Raw genomic sequence first — 22,742 nt, forward strand, 5'->3', positions numbered from 1 at the left:
AGACTATACATATTTATGTTAAATATTAATATGCGTGATATAAGTGATAACTAGATAATAATAGTAATAATAATATTATGTGAAATGTAAATTTCAATTTAAATGTGATCAAATGTCAAATTTAAAGTAACTTGCATATTGTGAATTGTTTACTAAAAGCAATTTGTCAATATTTGTCATAATAAAAAAACTGTTAACATTTTTTAAAAGTGTTAACTAGTGTAACTCACAACTCACTAAAATACAAGATAGTTGGTAAAATACGTAACATATCAATTTTGTGCGGTTGGGGGTGTCAAAAAGTTTAAAATAACATAAACCACAAAACGTCATTGAAAATATCGAACGTCCCGACGAACATAAAATAATAAAATAAAAAAATAACACGCACACGCAGTATTATATATATATATATATTATGTTATTTTTGAAAAATAAATTGGATCGGAGAGAAATTGCGAATCCAATTAAATGCATGTAATTAATATAGCATAAACATCGTTTTTCCTACTAATTTTGTAGGAATAATGTATACATCAAATGAATAAAAATAATATTGATATATAAACGTAACAATTAAATTTTAAAATTGTCGTTTCATAACTATTCTTAGATTTCTCTCGTAGACAAATAATTATTGGTATCACAATGTTAAAAAAATCGTTTTTTTTATCTCGATCACCATTAGCTCGTTAGATAAAACAAATTATAAATATAATTATCAAAATAAAATTTTGTATTCCACGTTATACATATTTACATCTTTGACGCTTGAGCTATGTCTATCAGATTTATAATGTTTAATCAACAAATACATATTATATTAAGTTTGTGTAAACTGATAATCATTATATTTTGAAAAAAATGTTATTTTGTAATTCGTCTGACTCGGTATAGTACGATTTTCTCTGCATCAGAATTTATTATTATAACATAATAATTGTAATTGCGTATACAGCTTATGTCTTTAAGCGTAATATCAGTGGCTGAAAGTCGTTTTAATTATATGTTGTTTACGCCAATATCATGATTCCCGTTATCATCCACGTCGGCTGAACAAATATTATAGATTTTTCAATAAATTGTTGTTATAATTATTACATCCTACACAGAGATCATGCTTTAATATAGCAATGATGATCATTACTCTAGATTTTAATTATAAATTTTATGACTATTAAAATTTTATTTTAATATGACTATAGGTGACTTGATGATAAGTATTGTGATACCTTTATACTTAATAAACCTATGTAGGTACATATAATACATAGGTCATTATTATCCGACTATACGGGTTAAGCAAACAGAAGAGATATGAAATTTAAAAAATATATTATTATTAATAATTCTCCTTTTATAATATATACATTTCAATTATTTTCCTTATATCACGATTAATTAATAGAGACCGATAGTTGTTAAAAAAAACTTTGTTTGCTTGCATCATGTTACTATAACAAATTCAACTAAACACTATTAAACAGTGATTGATCAATATAATCATCAACATTCATTATAATATTTTGCATGTTATATTATATTTAGGTCAAGCTATTAAAATTATTTTATAATAAAATATAAACCTTTTTAGTTCCTGAAAATAACGTACTATAGGTCTACTTGGACACCTACTTTGTAACACACATTGATAATATACATTATAATTATTAAGCTTACATTTTTTTTCCACTAAAGCAAATACATTTATCTGTTTACAATGAAGAAATATTGTAAAACATACATTAATTTTAGTCCAAAAAAGAAAAATATTATTAAATTATTCATTTAAAAATATGTAACAATTAAGACAATAAGTGTAAAATTATCCAGAAATAAAAATGTTGTGATATAAAATGTATAATTAAATCGCATAATAATAAAATATATTTTTTTCGTTTTAAATTAAATAAAGTCCTATAATAATCAACAGATTGAAAATCGAATATGTTAAAATTTAAATTATATGAATTATATACAGTTTATAATGTTTATATAAACATTTTTGTAAGTTAAAAAAAGGTTATAAATGATTAGCAAAATACAAAGTAATCAAATACTTTTTGATTTTTTATTAATTGAGTTTACTACTGTATAGTTATATAATTGCTATTATAATAAATATATTGTAGTAAATGACTGTATAATTAATTAATTCTGAAAAATTATATTTACCTTATGTTAAATTCTAAATTAAGACGTCTAAAAAAATGGTGATTGTCCCATATCGATTTATGCATAACTATAAATAATAATAATAATAATAAGATTATTTTAGTATCTATTAAAAGGAATCATTTGACAAACTAATTAATTTTATCATCAAAAAATTGAGCAAAATATGTTTAATTCATCATCATACTAATAGAAGTTGTCATTATTTTATTTCGATCATGGACAAACAGTTAAAAACTGCAAAGTATTATACAAAATAACTATTAGAGATATAAATTTAAACGTAAACCTTTACATAGGTATTAACGAATAAATAACTTAAGTATGTTGAAGTAAATATAGTATACTTTTCAAACAAGAAAATTGTTAATAACACAACCTAAATATAAAATACCTATATCAAATACCAAATACGATATCGTAAGTATTGCCATATAGACAAATAAATAAACATCATATGATACTTTAAATGAAATACATAAATGGATAATTGACATTTTTCTAATGTATTCGATTTTTTTTTTTCATAGGAGTTTTCCGATATTTTTATATTTTATATTTAATTATGCCCTATATGGTTGTATTTCTATTTTATATACATTTTTTTTAAATAATAACCTACATATTTGTATAGTAGTAATTGGTCGATAAATAAACCCATCAATATTGCATTTGATTTATTTATTAAAATGTTATTATTAATATATTTACCCAATACACCTATTACATATAATTACAACCGTTCAGATCATTAATAATAATACTGTGGAAAACAATCGTTTTATAAAAATAACGTTGTTTATGTATCCATGGCCTAATCAATTGAGATAAGCTACAAACATTATAAAACCTCTAATAACATGATAATAATTTATATAATGCAGTTGTATTTGTACACAAGAGCCGTTACATAATGAAATATATTTTACAGTTTATTGTGAGATTGATGTAATTTTCTACGACAGTTTTTCTGTTTATGTATTACAACACAATAAGAAGTATGGATATTTTATGGTGGCTGTAGTATTTTTTTTTCCTTTTAAATTTAAATGCAATTTAATATTTGAATGTATTTAGCGTTTAATATTTTCCATGATATTATACCTACTTATAATAATGTTGGTAAATCGTGATTTATTAAATATTAAATTATATTATTATTTAATACTAATTATAATAATAAAAATATTAACGGCGTTAAAAATATTTTTGTTCTTTTATATGTTCAAAGCCCCCATGTCTTCTATGTCTTTTTAGTGTATTAATTTAATATATTATGTCATAACATAACATTATTTAAGTAATTAAAAATACTTAGTTATGTGTGTTATAACTTTATAAGTATTCAAAGTTTAAATAAGCATTGTAGCTATATAATAGATCAACATTTACCAGTATTAATATATACCACTTTACTCCACTCTATACTTAAAAACTAATATACAAATAAGTTACATAATATTATATTAGTATTAGTAATATTTTTGATTAATTTCATATTCAGAAGTAAAAGATTTTTTAGTAATAATTGATCATAAAAACTGATGATAATAAAAATATCGTTAATGTTTATTTAATCAAATAAACGATATTATAAAGAGTAAAAATGTTGTTTTAAATGATTTAAAATTATGTGAAAAAAAATATATTCGAAAAAGTTATTAATTATTATATACTATTAGATAATTATATAGGATATAATATTATTATACAATTTATGTATTATATAAAATATATTATTTATTATTTAAGGTAATGGAACTGTTAAATAGTTTATAACAGTGTATAATGATATGCGTCATGAACTATTTGTACCACATTTAGATTTCAGTGTAATCAGCACTAATCGTAGGTTTTTCGAACTGTTTTCACATTCTTGTATGATATGACATACGCTCGACTTAAGATTTGCGTCATCCACGTATTTCAATTGAACAAATATTTTACGAATGAACATTTATTCTATGTATTATTGAGGTCTCTGAAATTTTATTTTTATTCATATTTTTTGTTAACTTTATTAGCATAGTCATATTCCACCGGTTACAAACGATGAAAACTGCTCATATATTATGATTAGTAGTTAGTAATAACAATATTGACATAATTAAGTTGTACAAAAAAAAAAAAAATCAATAATCGTGCTTGTTGATTTCTATTTTTGAAATGCCTGATGAATTTACAGCTTAACAATAAAATGAATGTTGTCGAAAACAATGAAAAAAAAAACACTATTCATCGTATTGCAACTTATTATTTAATGTTCTTTCAAAATTGAGTAAATTATTTTAACATAAGTACATTTTAGTAAACAATATTAAATATATGATGTATATAATTTAAGAATATTTTAAATATTTCTTTAATTTAACTTAACTAATTGTATACGTAGAAGGTAAATTCAATATTGTACGATTATATTAATATTTTAATAACGATTTATAAACGGAAAATTTGTTATGTCGAATTCAAATACTAGGAAACGAATTATCGTAAACATATTCGAAAAATATAACGTGTATAATTGTATTATTTTATTGCATAATCGATAAATTCTATGTGACAGATGAATTCACTGAACAAAAAATATTACCCAAAAATATATTATTATGTGTCACGCAATTAATATTTATTTTATGCGTTTATTTTTGTTCTTCTCTTTCCTACATAATGTATTCTTAATTCTTGGTTGTTATGTGACTTGAGGTAATGCAATGCAATTACGTGTTTATTTATCAAAACTTTGTGGTTTTCCCTCGTCAAAGTAAATAAATAAGTGATCGGATTCAAACGTGCGTTATAATTCTGATTATTTAAAAACAATTATCAGCAAATATACGTATAGTATACAATGATATGGTAAATAAGGGTATGACACTGTAACAGTCCAAAAAAAATATAACACGACTTTTATATAATTACAAGTTCTAACTAAATTTTTAATAACTATTACTTCAATCACCATAATATATAATACAATATTTTTAGTATGATAAATACTACTATATATAATATTTAGTAGTTATTGTTACTATATACATGTACAGACACACACTCTGAAACGATGGTTAACTGACGGCTGTTCGATATAATTTCGTAAGTGAACCATAATAAATAATAATAGCGTGAAACGCTTACTACATTTTATAAAATTATAATAATATTGGTCATCGCTGTAATAAGTATGCGGTAATGTTTAGTGCGAAATAAAATGCAAGCAATTGAGTAGTATTATGAATAAGTTATACATCAGCTTTCAACCGGAGTTTTGTGAATACCGTGTAAAAATAATAATAAAATAATCACACTAGAAAAGAATTAAAATTGCATTTGAAAGCTATTGAATGGGTAATAAATTGTACATCTTCGCTTCTTATTAAATCGAATTTATCGTTTTGCCAAAATTAGAACCTTAATTACTTTGCTTAATATGCGATAAAAGTGCAAATCGGTCCGCCGTTTGTTTCGAAGCAATTGGTTTTACAATTATGGCAGTGCTTCTATTTTATGGGCTTTTATCGGAAAATGTTTTGTTTTTTTTTTCCGGAATTGTAAAAGCGTTCATAAAATGAAGCTTTATTCATCACTTCTCCGGCGAGTGGAAATTGAAAACAGACGGTAGATTTTCTGAATTTTCCAGTAGTATTTGAGAAAATCACAAACAATGACGACAAACGTTGATGGTGTTGTACCCGTTTTTTTTTTTTTTGACAAATCTCTGGCGTTTGATTATAGTGTTGTAACTCAGCACTACCGCTACATACGCTATTAAATGCGAGAAAAAAATTACAAACTTTTTATTTATTTTTCATCTTACATTTTACATATTATGTCTACGTTATCTAAAAATTAATAGAATTGAACATAGTAGATTCGAGTAAATTATTTTTACAATGACGTCAATGAATAACCAGCAATGAACTCGAAAGATGCGAATGAACTAAAAACATAATTATCAAACGAGTAGTAGGTATGTAACGTAATCATGTACTATTATTAATTGGCATGCTTATCCTTTAGGTTATACATATTATTTCGATTACTCTGCATAAATCGGAGGATTAAAAAAAATACACATATGCAACTTACTATACCACACGTCCACATACCACAGCTCATACCATTCGTTTTAAAAACAATATCGTCAAATTTATATATTATCCATATGAGTAACGAGATGGAGTGAACTAATTGTTAACTGAACGCCGTTAAAAACGAAATGTAAGTACATATTTATTTTATCATTTATAAATTTCCTAGCGGGCTTTTTTTTATTTTTATTTCATATAAGTAATAAGTAATTAAAAATTTACAAATGCCGATAACTAACTTAAAATAAAAACATCATAAATAACTTTCATTTAAATGTGATAATGGGTGTCAGTTATACACTCTAATATACATATATATTATAATATATCAGAGTAAAACGGATTATTCTGAACGTAAAATATTCTATAATATATTATAGACAATCTATATATACAAGTGTAATGTGCTCATGAGCGGTGTAGTTATACCCAAGGCACAGTGACCTAGGATACTACACCATCCATGTATATAATAAACATTGCAATACATTTATTATCGAAATATAAAATATACATATGACGTGTAGCGCGGCGTAACGCGCAAATCAAAAACACAATCTTCGGCGGTGACAGATTTACGGTTATCGTGCAGGACATTGATATTAATGAAATCGTATTTCATCCACGCATACAAACACACACACACACACATATATACACACACATATAAATATATATATTATAAATGTATGTAAGTGCAACATCACATAAATTTTGCAATTGTTATTAGGCATACGGAGCGTTGAATATCGAAAGAAACTGTCGGGTGGACGCGCATATATTATTTATTTTATATATTACGAGGTGTCGTTCGCGGATTTTAGGCATTGTATATACATATACTCATCAGATATATATATATATCTGTGAGTGTATATGTGTGTGTTTTATAGAATAAATAAGAAAATACAATACACACGCTATATGTGTATATTATATGTGTGTGTGTGTGATTGCTAATGCAAGGAAAAATAAATGTTATAAAACATTTGTGTGTGTGTTTAATTCAAGAGATATATATTTTCTTATTATCGCGCCGCCCGGATAGTGATACATATATATATATATATATATTATGTGCCTATCTATATATAAATGTGTTGCTGAAGAGAGTAAAAAAAAAAAAAAAAATAGAAAGAGAAAGAGAAAGAAAAGGAAAGACGAAAAATAACATTATAAATAACCAAAACTGTACTTATAACCGTGTCCTTAACTCAAATTGATCACCGACAAGCGCAACTGCCGTATATCATATTCAATTATATTAATTTTTTTTTTTAAACTCCTCTCTTAAGAATAAAAAAAAAACATTCCTGCCACACGACGGCCGTGTACTAAATCAACCGTTATCTGATATCTCATTTATAATAATACGAACGGCCAGAAAGTTTTGTTCTCGGATATTTTTTAAACACGTTTAAGTGTTATAGGTGTATTACGAGGGCTAATTTAAAATGTCTCGTTGTTCTTATTTTTTTAATCGAGCAATTTATCAAGTTTCTTCATCGCAAGCTTATGAGTCGTTATGAATATCTAACCTACTCAAGGTACTCGGGCTCTTAAGAAAACAAAAAAAGTTTTTTTTTTTTTTTTTAAATTAAATTTTCATTTTCTATTTTCATCCAATTGGTAATAGTATTGTCAGCGTTTACTTGCGTAATGTACGATGATTTTTTTCTATCTAATCAGTAAGTTTTACGAAACGATAAAACCAATTTAAAATAAAAATCAATACTTCAGGTGGATTTTCATCGAATATTAGACGGGTTAACATCTCGGAAAAATGGACGTGAAATTTAATACACAGCGCATACGGACAAGTCACCACAGCGGTCGAGTGTCAAAACCATGGCGATTTCCACCTCACCCCTTTAAGGCTTGGTTTGAATTCTTTTAATATTTTAGTATTAAAAAAATAATAATTTATAGCAATTTTTAACAGAAGTTATTGTAAATATTCTAAACTATAAAAATTATAATAATATGTATAATATGTAAAATACGTTTGTACAAAAGGGTAAAAACTGTTTTTTTCTATTATTTTGTTATACCGTGATACTAAATTCACCACTCTTTTACTCCTTTAAACTATGTAAAACAGACACTGTGTTTGAAAATAGTAATGCTTATAATACATGTTGATTTTTTAGCAAGTAAAATGCATCGGTAAAATATTTTTAAAACTATTTGTCCATTAAACCCTGCAGCCCATTGTCTGATGTCTGCAGTTTCATTCTCATTAATAAGCTTATCCAAACAGCAGGTAAATTTCATTTAATTGTTGTGCCATCGGAATGCTATTACATATAATATCTTATATTTTGTCGATTAGAATTTATTGTAGAGCCGTTATTTTGAACTCATATAGTTACCCAACCGTCGCGTTAAGTCAATTTAAAAAGGTCTAGGTCTAGAAATCAAATTTGTACCGATGTCTGCCGCTACTATACAGTCAGGTTGAAAAAAATATTATTTCATAAATGTCAATCAAAACTGTATTCGACAGAATCGTTTAAAATACTGGCGCTGATATACAATCATTTTTTTTTTTTTTTTTTTTTATCGAATCGAATATTTGTTTTAACTGATTTGTTTGTTGAATGTACATACTTCAACCTAATATTTGTAACTGAAGTGTTACAAGAAATTGAACGAAGGAATTTGAATATTTGAAAAATATTTCTATCCCCGAACGCCAAAGATGACGTGTGGGTGTCCCACTCACCGTCCCTGCGTGGTGCACATTTTGGAAGTTTTCAGCCGTTGACGTTCCAAAGAGTGGGCGGTGAACAAACCAAGTACAATAGTTAGTTACATAGTTCAATGTTAAAACCACATATATCTACACGACTGTACTCAAAATGGGTAGGAGTCGGTTGTATAGTATATTACATATTAATATAATGTACATGTGGGATAGGTTTAGTATTTGACAAACCACTAAAATGAACCTTTTTTTTTTGTTTTGACTGTTGTTCAGCAACTGATAATGTTGCTAAAATTAACCTAAATCTATCTAGCAGTCATATTTATTATAAAACAGTTTATATCTATGATGATGCCATTTTTGTAATTACTAAATTTTATGGTATCTATATATAGTTTACATAATAATATATAATATTAATTTTATTTTTATTATTTATTAATACACATAATTTATTTATAGATGAATTACTTTTGCAAATATCAATTTTTAAAAAAGATTTGTAGACAATATTATTATTGTGCTCTGGTAATTCTACATAATAACTTGAAAAATAAAACAATAATAATTATAAAAGTTAGGTGTTTTTTCAGTATTAGAACTCATGAGAAATTGAATAGCTGTTAAAAATTCTAATAAAACAGAGTAGTACTGTTAGATATAATAGGTATTAAAATGAATACATATTTATTTACATTCAAATAAATAGAGAGTCGAATCGATGAATAGACTACTTCTCTAAAAGAAAGAGGAATGATGGGCTTACAATGTTAAAAAAAAAAAATAGTAATTTTTAAGAACCTATTGAAAACAATAAAGGAATCATGTAAAATATCTCATGGAATTTTTTTTTTTTATGGTCTTAGAAGTTTTTTTTCCAATCTATTTCTTTCGGCTTTTCTATAGACGATATACTATCATCACAATACTTTTAACTCATCAATACCTATAGCACATCTGTGGGAACGCAAACCCTTTGCATATTATTTTGGCGCGTTTATGAATTATAAGTCTACCTACTATATTTTTATCTCTGTACAACGCGTTGTAATATTGTACATGTAACCACGTGCATAGACAAACGTGACAGTCTTCAATTGTTCTACAAATTATTCATGTTACTTATTTGCACATGACGTGTAGGTATAAAGCAAACAACAATGATAATAAACGTCATCGTGTGATATAATACATATAATGTTGTGATTCTGTGAGATACGGGCATATAATAATATAATCCGTTTTATCATTTATTAATTATTATCAATATAATGCGAAATGGACGACAGTCCGCAATCCAAATGCACAATACACCAAAGTAATATTATGTACGAGTGTCTTAGCCTATAGGTATAATATTATATTATACATCAGCTGATGTATTCTACACTGACGAGACGTGTACCTGTACTGACTGGCCAATGTGTTATGTACAGTTCTCAGACGACAGCGTAAACTAAATGCTTAAAATTCTGTACAAATATACAATGGTGACACAATGAACATGCAAAGGACTTCATCATAATATAATAATGTTATTGTCATATTCCAGTCGTATTATATTATACCGTTTTCCATCATCCGAACAACTGTCCACTGTTACAATGACATGTTCACTGTTATACAGGCTTATTATATATTGCTACTACGCTATGATATTTTATTGTAATCGCGAAAAACAAAAAATGAGAAAAACATCATAAACGTACTATTATACTCTCGTGTAGGGCCGTAACATGTATAGTACGACACGACAGCTATACAAATAATTAAATGGTAACAATACAACTACACTCATCTGCACATACTCGCACTATGCACTATCGTTTATTAATATTATATTATTATATCGTTATACATTTTTACCGAACTACGAGAGCGTGATATTTCGAAATTGGCGTGTATCGATAATCCGGGGTATAAGTATTCTGGTCACCATTTCGGCTACACCACCATTTGGACGACAAAATATATTTTTAAAGATAATTCTAAACCTATGTACACTGTGTAAATAATAGTGTTAGTTTTCATGACTTATACACAGGTACCCACCATTCAATCTAAAAATTACGTTATTATTTCAATAAATCGTAACGGGAACTAATAATATTTACATAAATAATTAGCTTTACAATACAATATTGGTGGCCGTGATGGGTGAATTTTTGTTTCGGATGTAGTTTTAAATCAAGTAAATAATATACTCTATAATATACTATGTACTCAATGCATTCTGTTAACTGCAATAGTCTAATAAAGTAATCGTTTTCTAAAAATATTCATGAATGATATTCAATATTATATAAAAATAAAACGTGAATACCATCAATGCTTTATTATATCCAGCGTAATTATTATTTTATGTCATATCTTAGTTATTGAAGGTTAAGTAGTGAATACGTAAGGTATTGAATACTGGTTTGTGGACTGCAGTCGGGTTGAAAGTAAAAACGTAAACTCTATATTAGTATAATGGTCTATGGAAATTTCAATTTCACGCGATCGAAATTGATTTTGATGGATACGACGTGTTGTATTCACACGAAATAAACAAGCCGAGTGAAATCAAAACACTATACGTACGCAATAATATTACTGAACACCCTATGGTCTGCAGATGGTTCTAAGGCATACGAAAAGTTATAACATAATTTTGGTTAAACAAAAGCTGTTTTAACATATTATATTTATATATATATATATATAACAATATTATCCACATGTCACCGTGTGATTACAGCTACAACACAAATACGTTTTGTCCGTGTTTATAAAATTTATATAAATTTATAATGAATTAGGTACCGATACTGTGCATGCTTTTATGTACTGTAATTTACCGAATTTAAAAATGAAAACACACCATTTTTATTTCTCATTTTGTGTTTGAAACAATGGGGACGTTTTAAAGCATTAATACACACTCTACGTGATAATCGCGTAGTCTATACTCTATAGTATTATTGTACGAGTTTCGTTTCGAGCGTATTCATAACAATATACGCAGCATTTGAACAAAGAGAAACGTTACCAGGAAAAGAACTATTACCAGCCTGAGCGATACACTTTGTTCGTTTTAATATTTAAAAAAAGTTTGCGGCGGCGTTCGGGTCTTTATATTATAATGTTGTGTATAATTTGACATTTCGACGTAGGTACCTATAATATAATATTCACATACAGCTTTAAGTTCCTGCACTACAACGGTATCCACACCTTTGCTCGGCCGACGACCGCACATTACACGATTACACAAAACGAATATCTGCCAACATCCATTAAATTTTTTTCATTTATATAGAATCGTAATGTATAAGACATGTTTATAGGCAATACAAATATCGTAATACTTATATACTTATACTAATACGATTCAAACGGGACTGAAGAAGGCAAAAGCCATCTTGCCCTCCCCCCTGAGTTCTTGACGATTGGAAGTGATGGGATACGAAAATGTTTGCATACACATGTACATCTAACTTGTATATCGTTGACGTGGTAGATAAGAAATAATTTTGTGTCATATGTTCACTGTACAGTATGGTATACCTACCCAAACATGAATTATTCTTATTGACCTGTAATAAATTAATTTATATTTTGATGATTATGACTTTTAGAGTTTCCACATATTTTACATATTATTTACACTAGCCAAACGGAGGAGAGATGTACAGGTAGATCGATTTACACGTCACGTTACCTATCATAAAACCACCACACTGATTGGAGAACCGTTACCTTCAAACAATTTTTATAATTACATACTTACAATATCACACATCATAATAATAGTACCTACATCATAATAAGTACATTGAAGGTAAATAAATACTTTTACAATTTAAATATAACCATAATATTTTATGCATTTATTTATCGTAACACGGGATATGATTGTATCTATGAAAATATAATATATTTCAAACTTTAAGTTCAAGATATGTCTAGAATAAAAATAACCATATAATAACAACGTTATGATATCTTTTAGCCATTCCACTACAGACCGATTTTAATTTAATAAATATTTGTATAACTATTGTGTAGTGTAATGATGATATATCTAAACATAATATACTGTATGAAATGTAATAATACATCATTCCCAAAATAATATAATATCATATAAAAATATTATTCTTGAAAATATTAGCTACCTACCTACATATAAATGCGTAGGAAATTCGTAAACAACGAATACTGTTATTATTACTATTATATATTATTCTGTAGACGTCTGTTGAATTTTGCAAACATCTAAAAAAAAAAAGAGAGAAACGACGAATAAAAAATTATTGATCCGTTTATGAAATATGTATTGGGTAAATACAATCGAAAAGAATAAAATAATGACAAACATGACGGGGTCGTGATCGAAATTCCTGAGCTTTTGGCGTAAAAATTGAAATACTATTTTCGAAGACCATTTTCTTTATTTTTGATTTCAACCTTTTGCGGTCGGGGAAGACAAAATTTACGGTGACATCGTTTTTTTGATTTTTTTTTTTTTCTGGCGAAGGAAAAAAAATAAAAATATAATCTCGATTTGACCATATTTTGTATTTGTACAGAAAAAAATAATTTTGTCATGCGAGTTAGGTACGCAATAATATGTAAATATTTGTTTCTTTTTACTATCGCTACATAAGACAGTTGTTTCCTTTTGCAAGTAAACAAATATATAATATTATCATATATATTTGTGTAAAAAACGAATGGTGTCTTACTTCATAAAATATATCAATACATTTTAATAATACCTCCATGTTTCGTTCCTATATAGCGTAATCGTCATTCTTTTTCCGTTCTATTGTCTCGTTATGATCAAATTAATCGAATACGTCATTTGGTCGTAATAACTAACACATAGTTTTGTTCAAACGTAAATACATTAATCAATGACATATCGACAAATCAATAATTTTCAATTGTTATGCATACAAGTTTTGTATCTATTGAAGTACCCGGCGTATTTCGCGCAGGAGTGCATGTGCGTTAGTGATCATCGTTGATGGTCGTATAATTATTATGCCGAAAAAAACTCAGTGTTCGAACCAAATAACATATTAATATTATAATATTGTATTTGTGAAATTTCGCGCACCAACGGAAAGTTGAATCAAGTCACGACCCCACTATAATATACCAGCGCTCCTATTGTATTGAGGCGGCTAAATGATGATAAACAACGCCCGATCAGAACAGTGACGGCAGCACACACACACATATATATATATATATATTATACTATTAATATAGTCTAAGACACCGAGGTAAATAAAACAAAAATAAAAGTGAGATTGGACAGGAAAACTTCTGCTTGTGAGTGGGTAATTAATGAAAAATTACGATTGTTTAACACGGATTATTTTAGCGCAATAATATTCATTAAGATGCTTAAATCGTCAATTTTTTTTCGATAGCCTAAAAGCGCAAATTTGATTTTCGTTTCTTTACCTTTGTAATGGAATAAAAGCTCAAAAATAAATGTTATTAGAGGGTACAATATTTTACCGATTGCACTATAAGTTTCCACTAAAAATTAAATGCTTGTTATATTTAGTAATGGACTGAAGCATATACAATGAATTTTTTATATTTCGAAGACTAAAGTAATCGATTTCGGTTGAGATTTCGATTCATTTTATCGTAAAAAATTGCGATGACGGTTGATATTCGTTAAGATGACTATAATATTACAATTTAATACCACAAAAATGAATATGAAAGTATACTTATTGTATTTTTTCAGATTGGCTTTTTTTCTTTTCCACTGACATTGTATTAATTATTTACTATTTTTTCTGCCAAAGAAAAAACATCAGCATTTTCTGATTCAGTTTTCTTAAATATTATTGAAAATAACAGTAGATATCCACCATTTATCAGGTCACTTTCGAATGATCCAACAAAATGATCAATATTTCATAATCATATCCATCAAACAATTCCCATTATTATTGAGTACTTAAAAAACACTAAGCAAAAATTTTATTAAAACTAAATTGCAGTTCTAGAGTTATAAAAAATATTGATACATAAAACGTACCTATACATAGAAATAAAAAATCCATATTATACTACTTACTTGAAAACTGTGGGCTTCGAAATTAGAATTTAATTTTAAGATATTCATTATAATATCACTGTAAAAGTTCTTTAAACAATAACTATGATTATAATGAAATTAACTTTATTATTATTTTATTAAAATGTATTTGACCTTATAAGTTATATTCGACACTTTAGATCATATTTTGCTTTTATGGATTTCAGCCTTTTTGACGTTGTATAGATTACCTATATAATTATAGATAACCTGAAGGTATTAATAAGATGATAAAGAAAGGGCCGTTTCAAACGCAGAACGTTAGTATATTATTACAAGATATATTTAGTCTATACAAAGTGATTTTTGACAAAGTGATCATATACCACTCGTTGTTTCAAAAACTGTTAATATTTTTGAAAATATTTTTTTTATATAATCATAAAAATATATTTATTATTATTATAAGTTTTTTATTTAACATCACTAATCAGAATATTTTTTGAATATTTCAATATATATAAATCGAAATTTAGATGAACAGTTGTAAGTATTTAAAGTTTATATAAGTGGAGCGAGTGGTACGGTGATACCTTGCAGAATACTGGCCTACTACTCCGCTCACCCAAACTTTAAATACTTATAACTGATATAAACTACTCATCCAAATTTCGATTTGTATGTATAAAAATATTTTGCATCAGAATATAAAATTAAAAATATGTTGTCATTAAAAAAAAGTAAAAACTTAAAACGATGTAACGATAAACATCAAAATGTACAAAAATGTGTTTAATGTTGTTTTATTTTGATTGTAAATTATATACAAAAGAAATATTTTCAAAAATGTTAATGGTTTTTGAAAAAATGATTGGTTCGTGATAAAAAAAAGCCACCTTGCAATTATGTAAAAGTCTTATATCTGACTATTTTGTTAACCGAGACTGGGTAAATTAATAGCATAATATAGTAGACGTAGGTTTTGAAATCTCTCAAAAATGAAACACATATCGATACCGTGGTATAATGTTGTTTAATCGGATAACAGATTTCACGTGCGTTGCGGTTTCTCGACCGAGAATATGACGTGTACTGTGTGTCTCTATATTTATTTTTACGTAGATACACAGTTTATAAACAGAGCGGATTTTATTTAGTGTACTATGTACAGCTATGTAGTTTTTCATCAGTTAGGTGAGCACTAAACTTCTAAGTGAACTGTTATAGTGCGAAATGTATTCCCGACCGTTTGGAGCTACGCTCTTGAAAATAAACGATTAGAAAAAAAAGATCGTTTTTAATCCGTTCACTAACTATACATAATGTTATACTTATATAATACAGCGCGCGTTGTGTATTCGTACACGATGGGGTTGAAGAATTTATATTCTTTCCGTATACAGTTGACACTGACTGAAGGCGTCACCGGAACGACCATTTCGAAATACAAATTGAATTTATATACATACATATTATTATATGTGTAAAAGTTTATTTTTTTATTTATTTCATTTGTTTACGTTCCAATTTATTGCTTTCTCTCTCACTCACTCTATCTCTCTCTCTCTCTCTCTCTCTATGTCTCTTTGTTTTTTCGCGTTTCAACGGCGCCGTATATAGTGTGGGTGGAGAAGGCGGTAAAGCGCGGAGCGATTTATAACGACACACACTGCCACCGATTGATGATGAAAAATTGGCTATACGTATATCGAATTCGCATCAGATATAAAAACGTATCCGGTCGGGGGCGTAAAAAATAAAAATAAAAAAAATAGAGGATATTAATAAAATGAAATTCGAAATCACCAAAGTCGGAAGTACACTCGATGGGCGTAGGTCATAAACGGGTCAAAACGATATTATAATAACACATTTTATTGCGAGCCGTACAGTAGTGCAGTGCATTTCTGCAGCAGTTAGCACTTTAAATAACACGATACGTACGAGCATAATACCCATCTATATATATATATATATATATATATATAGGTACTTTATTATATTATATTGTGTATAGGCAAGTGATAGTTTACAACTTTACAAGTCGTACGACAAATATTCACCATAAAATGTAGATAGAGAATATTAAGCGAATAAAATATTGTTATCATTATTGTCATTATTATTGTATTTTATAGAATGTAAAATGTCAACAGAAAGGTAATTAGTGTACAGTTTTACATTCGACTTCATGACTACACGATTTATAATTTAGAAAATAATAATAAAAATATATTTTATATTTAACTGTTTCAGGTGCACTGTTAATTGGCCATGTCAAATGATTCATTACATCGTTATTATGTGATCTATAATGGTACTTTTATAGTATTGTACCTAACAAACTTACGTCTATACCATGACTACAAGATGCCCATGGGCAAGTGACGGATGAACCGCAATCTGAATTTTAATCACGAAGGGAAAAAGACAAGACAGTCCTAATTATTTATTTAACACTAACATGATCAACAAGTAGTTGATTTAATTTTAATTTCGACATTATTTGTTTAAAATACTAAAAGTTTGAATCGAATGTATTTATTAATTAGTATTATATGTTATTTACAATGCTAATGCTTTATTTTATATGTAATACAACTTGCTATCGCTAACAAATTATTTTCTCCTTGGACCTCAATAATTTTTTTTTTAAGTACCCGGATTTGGATCCCATTAGATATTACTTGCTGACCCGTTTATGACGTTAACTGAGTTATATTATATACTACCGTGCAATGATCGCCGCTTCTGCCTCGTTCATTTTATTGAGTCTATCATTTTTTTTTTCAACGGAAATGTTCATTAACTCTCACGTTGCACACACACACGCATACACATACATACATTCACATGATACACTACTTAAATGCAGTTTCAGTATAGGTACACGCGAACAATTTATAAATCGCTTCAAATTGCCGCGTGTCAGTGACGCATACGTGTTTAATTATTACTAAACAACTTTCATTCACTTCGTATGCTTTAGGATTTTAATCAATTACTTTAATCCATCGCTATTGTATAGGTAATAATATTATATTTTATACGTACACATTAAAAAAATAAAGTATGTAAAAGAAGTTACGTGTACGTTACATCAAAATTTACTGGATATCCGTTTCTGTGCACAATAATAATATATTGAAGAAAGAAAAAAAATACTTTCGCGCAGCGGATCGATCATATAGATGATTGGGGAAGTGATTTTAGAACTGAAACGCACCCGTTATAAAAATGAAAGACAATAATAACATTCTCGAGGGCATCATTTCAGATCCGTAGTTTTTCATTATACCAATAACAATAAAGGTTGATATTTCACGTAAAGAAATTTCATATTTTTTTCACTTTTTTAACGATTGTATTTTTTTTTTAATAAATAAATACGACTCAGAGATCTTCTCAAAGTTTTAGTTTGAAAATCACTTTCTATAATAATAATAATAATAATATTGTCATCGATCTGCAGATAGAATGTATTATTATAATTCACTATTTATTTACACGCGTGAAAACGGATTGTGTAACGATTTCGAAAAACGTTTTAAACATTTATTTGCATTCACAAAAAATAATCGGTATAGATTCTTACACATATATAAATTTAGGTAAAAAAATAACGCCACATCAATTGAAAAATGTGATTTCATTATATCACACAATTGGCTTTTGGTTATTACTTTTTATCATTATTATTATTGTAATTGATATTATTATTTATTATTTGTATTGTGCAACGGATATTACATTGTTATGTTCACAATATTTCATTCAAAATCAGAGGACAAACGCGAAACTATAATTTTGTCGTCGTTTATAAAATGTCCGTTTTTTTTTTCACCAAACTTAATCCCATTGGTTATTCAATTAAATATTATCCACTAATTTGGAATATTTTAATAAGCGATAATAAAATGCTAAATACCTACTAAATTAATGAACAGTTTCAAGGCATGCTTAATATTGGTTATCGCAGAATTCTTATAGGCACGAGAAGCGCGATCCTCTTTTCATAATAACAATAATTTATACTACTACAAAATATAATTATGCATCTAATACAATTCATATAATATTATAATAACATTAAATGTATTTACCGTTTCAACATTAAAACATAATAAGAACATAAAATATATATTTTATAGACTATACACTTAGAACGTTCGATTATTATCGTTTACAAAGAACAGCAGTATTTTGCTTCATAAATAATTTTTTTTTTTAATTAAAACGTATTTTTATTATTACTAATAAGTTATAGCGTGGTAAAAAACACCAACGGTTATATAACGGAAGGTATCATAATTATCATAATTATTATGAAAATAATTAAAATAAAATGACTAACCAAATATTATGGAAAATCAATATACTTAAGAAATAAGTAATACACAGACGCACATTATTTATATGTTTGAACATATTCATATTTATTATGTACATTTATATTGATAAAATATGAACACAAACCACTTTCCATTATTCATATATTGTTTTAAATGAATCACTCCGTATAGATAAAATAAAATATTAAATAAATACATAGTTTTATATTAAATAAACTGAGCAATGTTCTAACAAACAAAATTAGGAATAATACCAAAACACATAAATACTTAATAATATATAAACTACGTATAATGTCAATGTCGTAGCAAACAATTATAACTGTTATTAAAATTTAAATAAATTAAACGTAAAAATATGAATAATTACAGATTAATGATTTTATGATATCTTAAATTGTTTTTTCCTAATAATATAATATTATTTATTTATTTTATTAATAATGCCACCATTATACTTTGGTTATGTAGTCGGACACGTGTGTATGAAGTTAACAGAACATGCAACTATGTAAGACGTGAGTATATTATTCTGTTTAAGGATTCTTTCTTATAATTTATCAAATCCTAAGTTAAAAATAAATTCAAAGCGAATGATAATAAGTCAATATCAATTATCATCAAATGTAAACTACAATAATATTTATACGTACGCATATGGCTTTTGACATTTTAGCAATGAGCTTTTTTTATAACAATATGTAAGCTATTCTGCAATACAATCTTAAAATTGTATTAATGAGAATGAGCCTGGGCGAAAAGAGATTATATAACATGATTACAATATGTATTCATCCGTATATATAATATATATATATATATACATATGCATCATATTATTTGATAATAACGCGATTCTTAACCTGAAATAAATCTTTTGCTAAGTACACTTGATGATAGTTTCAATGGAATTTTCGGCGAAACTCAGTTCATGGGGGGTTCCTCTCTCTCGAAAACACGATTCCAGCTGTAATAACGACCTTCGAAATGGCAAGGTGTAGGAGAGAGAGAGAAAATGAGAAAGTGAGAGGGAGAGTTATAATAATACCCATCATTAATTACTGTGGAGGACTTGTTTTTTTTCCCTTAGGTCGATTGTTGTTTTATGATCACACTCTAATTTTAATTTTGTTACTTTGTGAACTGCTAATTCACAATGCTTGTCAAAACTATATACATATTATTATAATAATTCGCCGAATGTTTACCGTCCAAAGCTCGGTACATGACACGTCAAGACTTAGTACATATATTGTTCGTATCGCGATAATAACATCATATCGACAACGACGGATCGCTGTACAATTAAAATGTTAAAATCAATAATGAGCGTACCAATATAATATCAATATCATCGTAGTAAAGTCTTAACATATGTTTAAATCGTAGTATATACTATTATATTATGTGGGAGGTATTTTGTATATAATATTATTGAATAGTACTCGAACTATGGGAAAAATCGTCGTTGGACTCAATTTGAGTTTTATACACCTCAATAGTCATAATAATATCTATGTAATGATATTAGTATGCTCAATAATTATTGAACGTTTTTATCGAAAAATAATGGTATGGAGACGCACTGTCCTATTTTTGCGCTTGCGTGACCCGGTTTATTCATGATTTCATTAAATTATGATTTATTTTTACTATTATAATTGTTATCATCATAGCGTGTATATAAATTAAAATATTTATTCACAAACAATCTATACAGAGTTTCGATAAAAAAAATATAAATGCGTCCGTCGACCTCGCATCAGCAACGGGTGTAAATACATGCGCTTCTCTTTAATCTTCGTCCGACGTTAACCGCAATCTCGTACAGCTGTTTTTTTGTATGTTATCTGATGCATCGAATTTTGTTTTTCGTATAAAATAATATACTAAATCAAATTTAAAAAATAAATAAACGCTAAGAGTATGAAAAAAAAAAATGTAGGCCTCGCCGTGGCCGCTCTACCAAACGCTTTATCGTATAAACGGATAACATTATAACGTTAAATAATACTTGTATTGTGGCGTGTCAAATGTTACAGGTCAAAATAAAAACAACAAAAATGTACGATATAGGTTATTAAACCAGGCTGGCATAGGGATTCGCAGCGTTATTACGTTATAAGTATTGTTATATTAGTAATTATAATACTATACGAAAAACGACCGATTTAAACCATGCTTCCATCAAGATGCCTTGATGCTTTCTGTTTCATCATCATTATTGAAATTAACCTAATTTTGTATAAATATTGCCATTAATATAACTACAATCTTATTATAATATTGTGTTATGAATATGTTTTTTTTTCAATTTTCTTGTACCTACCTTTTTTTAAATTGAAATTGTTAAAACACAAACTTATGTTGAAAAAATTAAGCAAACAATAAAAAAATAAATAAATCAATAAATTAATTCATATTATTAATATATACTTCCTGATGCAGACATTATCGTTGCTGGTATTAATAAAAAAAGACACCTGTGCCATACGGTATACTAACTGATTAATATTTTAATCGATGGATTAAAAAAATGGATTTTGCTCTTGGGTATAACAGTCAAATATATGGTCAATATACATATATACATATATATGTTAAATAAGTGGTTGAAGTGACTTGAATTAAGTGGAAGGGGTTTAACATTTTGTAAATATATTCTATAGATAATATGTGTTTTTACCTCTTAAAACAAATATATTTGTTTGTAATATTTTTTTACATATTAAATCATGATTTTATGAAATATTTTGAAGTATTTTTTTTTATAAAAACTTAAATAGCAAATACTTTATTTTTTTTTATTATTATAAAAAAGGTAGAAAATAGAGTACATACTTTTGCAATTTTAATTTTAATTTTATTTTAGCGTATTTACTATTATATGTATAAAAAGAAAAAAAGTAGAAAAATGAAAAATATTTATAACTTTAAAAAAGTAGTGGTCTAATATCCTTCTGTATGTAATATTTACATGTCCCATGTTGGGGAGAGCAAATCAATCGTTTTGTATTATATATTTATATGCATACTGTATACTGTATATTATTCCTATCCGTGGATACGACGAAATCATGACTTATATAATATTGTAATAATTTATTATTATTATGGCACATAATATATGTATAAGATGTGTATAACAGTACAGTACAAGGTGTATTATATTATTATGACGGTTGCTGAGTATCATATATATTATTACTCTACTGTATTGTAATATCGGACTTTGCGTTATAGCTTCACGCACACACACAATTTTAAACAATTATATACAATTCTAAATCACTATACTCGTTGACCCGAAACCCAAGAGTTGGAGTGCAATACTATTTGCTTTTTGTTCTTATATTGGTGTCGGT

The 22,742-nt window shown here is 27.1% G+C and overlaps 1 protein-coding gene and 1 long non-coding RNA gene across 5 annotated transcripts in view; one reads left to right on the forward strand and one right to left on the reverse strand.

Annotated features, from left to right (window-relative positions):
- LOC132918123 (neuroligin-4, Y-linked-like) overlaps nucleotides 1-22,742 on the reverse strand; it is a 384,793-nt gene that overhangs the window by 108,205 nt on the left and 253,846 nt on the right. The window lies entirely within an intron of this gene.
- On the forward strand, nucleotides 5,878-17,669 carry LOC132917740 (uncharacterized). Of its 2 annotated transcripts, XR_009660324.1 has the most exons (3): nucleotides 5,900-6,396; nucleotides 8,007-8,147; nucleotides 17,282-17,669. It is a non-coding gene; the product is annotated as an uncharacterized LOC132917740 (long non-coding RNA). The 2 variants fall into 2 exon arrangements; XR_009660323.1 differs by lacking the exon at nucleotides 8,007-8,147 and having other exon boundaries at nucleotides 5,878-6,396.

The sequence above is a fragment of the Rhopalosiphum padi genome, chromosome 1 (assembly GCF_020882245.1).
Source record: "Rhopalosiphum padi isolate XX-2018 chromosome 1, ASM2088224v1, whole genome shotgun sequence".
NCBI lineage: Eukaryota > Metazoa > Arthropoda > Insecta > Hemiptera > Aphididae > Rhopalosiphum > Rhopalosiphum padi.